Raw genomic sequence first — 4,380 nt, forward strand, 5'->3', positions numbered from 1 at the left:
CAGGAAAGGTGAGGAGGAAAGATTTAAAGTCTAAATGCTCATTTTGGAAGGGTTTTGCTACCTAGATTAACGCAAGAACTTTCACAGCCAAATTTCATTTTGTGAGTTTGGCTATTCTGTTACTTTTTTTTCCCCATAAAATAAAAAAAATCAAGGAAACGTGTATATCTAAGATGTACCTACAAAAACTGATTTTAAAAAGTCAAGCAAACGTTAATCCAACAGCCCGGGGTGCCCAGGAAGGCGCGTCCCATGCTGAGGACACGAGCGCGCCTGGAAGAAGGCACCCGATCGGTGAGGCGCTAGGAAGCTTGCTGCCACTAGAGGGAGATCACTGCCCAGGTTTCAGCGAAAGAGGCGCAAAGCACTCAAACCCGAGCCGCGCTGCAAGGAACTTTTTTCTCTCTGGAGCTGAACACGCGCGCGCACGCGGCGAACGAAAGCAGCAACACGCGCACGCGCAGGCCGGGGGCACAACTTGTAGCGGCGTAGCAAGGAAAGCCAGCGCTGAGAGTCGTTTGAAAAACATGCTCAGTGGACGTTATTCAAGTATGGGTATGCATTTTCCACGGGTGTTGCCATCGGATACCTTTAAATCTGGTGCATGCACCTTGGACTGGTGTTTTATTGTGTAAATTACTTGTGGAAACCAACAGACGTTCCTTCAAGCCCAGGACTGCGCGCCAGCCCCCACCCTCCGAGAAGCCCTGCAAAGCAAGTGGGTGAGGGAGCAAGGGGTCTCACAAAGAGAAATGCTTCGGGAACGGGCGTGCACGCGCGCGCAGGGTGTTTTCATGTTCAGATGAGAAGAGGTTTGCGTTTGCTTGCGCACAGAGATAGGAGGAAGTCGTTGGCATGTTCTTACATTTGCTGTCTTTCCTGGACTCGGCTTTTGGTATTACAAATATTTCTGAACTTTTTTATTTTCCATCTTCTCGAGCCGCCCAGCATCAGTCCCCAGGGATGCAGGGAGATATGTCCTGAGAAGTCCTGGAGGGAGAGGCCCGAGCTCTTCCGTGGGGACCCGCGAGGCGTCTACACTCGCTGCTTGCCCTCTCGCTTGGTATGGCCTCCCCGGCCAGGGCCGGCTTAGGATCCTGCAGCGTTCTGCAAACTCGCGTTTGTTAACCCCTCTCTTCTGCGTCTTTCCTCAAAGGGCGCCTTCGTCCTTGTTCTCGGCCAGCAGAAGTAGGTCACGATCCGGTTCCAGAGACACGCACGCCTTCCTCCCCTTCTCTCTTCGGGGCTGGGTAGGGCCAGGCTCGGGCACGCTCTCCCCTGGCGCCTCTGCATAGCCACTGGCTCGACCCCTACCTTAGCGTGCACTGGAACCCAGCCGTCTTGCAGGCCCGACCCCCACAACCCCCACTCGCTGTGAGACGGCTCTAAAGGGGATCTAGAGACCTGAGTGGGCGAGAGAGAAGGAAGGCGCGGTGTGCACACGGACCCACCTCCCGAGAGAGATGGCTTCACTGTGTACCGCAAACGCGAACTTATAAAAAGTAAGCTCACCCAGACAATCCAGCCAAACACGTTCTAGAGAAACACACTTCATTTCCCCACTGTCCCGCTCCTCTTTTCTCGAGTGTAGACCTTGGCTGTACCCAGGGGTCTGAATGGGCAGATCTGGGGCACAATGGTTATCCTCTCCCGGCGCTGGATATACGCACAGGTAGCTGAGGTCTTTCTTCTGTGACTCTTTTCCTGAGAGCCACCCTGGGTTTAACGTCCCCTCTTCAACTTGAATCGGAAGTATGTGAGTCCAGAGCTGGGTGAGGGCGGGAGGCCCAGTGGACAGTGCAGGCGCCGCCCAGGAGTGGCTGAGGCGGGCACCTGGGGACAGGGCGTCTCCTCCCCACGCCTACACTTGGGAGCTTTTTCTGCAACCTGGGATTTGCCAAACAGCTGTCATTTAGTTTTCAAATACAATGCGTATCATCTGCTTCAAAACAGTCTCCCCTCGCCCCGTACATGTACGCACTTGTGCAAATCTGTGCACCCCCCTACGTGTTCATACAGTGCAGGGCTGCGCGGGCCGTCGCTACCGCAGGGCCCACATTCCATTCTTGGGGTGGTTGAAATCGTCCATTCTCAGTCTTGGGCAAGAGGGTGTGGAGGTCCCGGGTCCCCAAAGGAGACCAAGCCAGAATCGGCCTCGAGGCAGGCTTGTGCGGGGCTCGTCCTGGTGGTCTCACTTCGGCAGGAGCCCAGGCCCTGTGATCGCTCGCTCCCCAGGGCAAGGCAGCCTCCTCCCTTCGCGCCTTCTTCCTTGGTTCCTAGCTGGGACAGACCCTGAGATTCCCGCGGGGATGAAGGTGCACAGACCCCAGAATTTGTACGGTTACATTAACAACATTATTTTAGTTCTGCCGTGTGAACGACGCATACAAGCAAGGGAAGGAAACTCCTTTCTGGCCAGCTTCGCAGCCACAGGCTGATGGTAGAGTGCATTTAGAGTTGGATAGACTCGACCTCCTCGGTTTTCTGTGTGTCCCTTTTAACATAGTAGACATCGAGTTGTCCACAGGAAAAACCTCTTTCCCGGTTACAATATTTCCAGGCGATAAAAGAGGGATCACTTTTTGAGGCTGAAGTTTCCGGGTTCACCAGCCTCTCTGCCTTGGGTCCCGAGGACGCAAGGACGGCGCCGGAGGATCCGAGAGCCCTGTGTGCCTCTGAGGGAGACACTCCCTCCGCTCTCTTCCTGAGGGCCCCAGCTGCTGGGAGGGGCACGGCCGACCCCTCCTGTCGTGTGGGGAGCAGCCGGTGCTGGCACCCACGGGAGACGCAGCCGGCGCCTACTCGGCCGAGTCCTGGAGTCCTGGCCAGACTCCTCAGCATAGCACACACTGGGGAAAGGCGTCCTTCTCCCCAGGGCGGTCTCAAAGTCTACGAAATGATGCGTTTGTCCAGGCCTCGAACTTAATAAAGAAAGGAGGAGGAGACCCCTTGTAGGTCAAGGTGAGCAGCACAAGGTGAACAATCCATATTGCACCCCAAACCTCAAGCTCGACCAGAGACCCACTCTGCAAAGACCGAGCTTTGGAAACGCAGGTTTGGAGGAGAGCGAACCCTCCCGATTTCCCGCTGCGCCGCCACAGCCTCGCGGCCAAACCCGTCCATCCTGGGGCTGCTGAAGTGCCGTCCTTGGGCCGTTTATTGTGGGATTTTCTGTGCTCTGCTCAGTAAGTATGGACTTACGGATCTCATCCAAACTGCTGTGGCGCATTACCTGAATAACCTAGCTCTCAAAACTGTCCGAGAGTTTTCCGCCTAGGTATACAGTTCAACTCCGAGGGGAACTTAAAGCCGGCCAGGGCGTAGAAGCAGTGAGAACAACCGTCCACGCCTAGACCCTGGACATCGGCGCCACAAACTGAGGCCAGTAACTTCCCCCTGCAGCTCCAGCCCCGGGATGGAGCCCGGGAGGCACAAGAAGCTTCTGCACCCCGTCTCCGCTTGAATCCCGGGGCTCTTGCCTCCGTGCAAGCCCAAAGCGAGTACGAATAAGCAAAGGAAAGAGAGGAGAGTTGTGCACGGGAGACAGAGATTCCCGAGAAGCGGATCTCCTTGCTGAGAACTGAGCGAACCCAGAAACGACAGCGCTCGGGGACCCGGGAGGGGAGAGCACGGAGAGGGGCGGAGGCGGACGGCGGGAGAGGACGTGCTTCGGCCTACAGGGCATTACCGAGCTGTACAGACTTCAGGAGCAACCAGTTCATCCGCACAGCTCCGGGGAGCGGGCGGCTCCGGTGAACCCCGCGGGAGGAGCAGCAGGGCGCGCCTGCCCCGTGCGCTCCGCTTTCCCGGGTGCAGCTCCACTCTAGGTGCAGGGGGCAGAGTATGAGTGCTTTCCCATAAAAGGCCTGGATTTTATCACACTTCTCTTTAAAAAGTAATACGCTCTCTGTCCCTACTCTCCCTCCCTTTTCCCACTTTATTTAGCACAATTAACCGAGACGGCCGAGGCCCCGCGGCCGAGCCGCCCCCTCTCCGTGTCCCGCCCCTCCTGGCCCCGCCCACCGGGTGCTAGGGGCGGGAGCTAGGCGGGCGCGGCCCGACGCCCCCTCCTCTCAGCGAATCCGACGCCGCGGCGCTCCCTGGTGGGCGGGCCCCAGGGGCGACGCGAGGCTCGAGGCCGCGTCCGATTGGAGGCCCCGGGACACCCCCACCCACCGGCGGCCCGCCCGGCCGCGCCCCCGCGCCCGGAGTGACGTCCCTCAAAGTTGTGGGTTTGGGCCCCGCGCGCCCGCCCCGCGGTGCGCACTAAAGAGCGGCTCGGGGGCCGCGAGCTTTTATTGCCTTCGAGCGCCTCCTCCGAGCTGTCAGGCGCGGCGCCGCGCGGTCCGGCTGCTGCGGAGGACGGGTCGGCGCGGCCGC

Source organism: Chinchilla lanigera, unplaced genomic scaffold (assembly GCF_000276665.1).
Source record: "Chinchilla lanigera isolate Chin_1 unplaced genomic scaffold, ChiLan1.0 scaffold00073, whole genome shotgun sequence".
Lineage (NCBI taxonomy): Eukaryota > Metazoa > Chordata > Mammalia > Rodentia > Chinchillidae > Chinchilla > Chinchilla lanigera.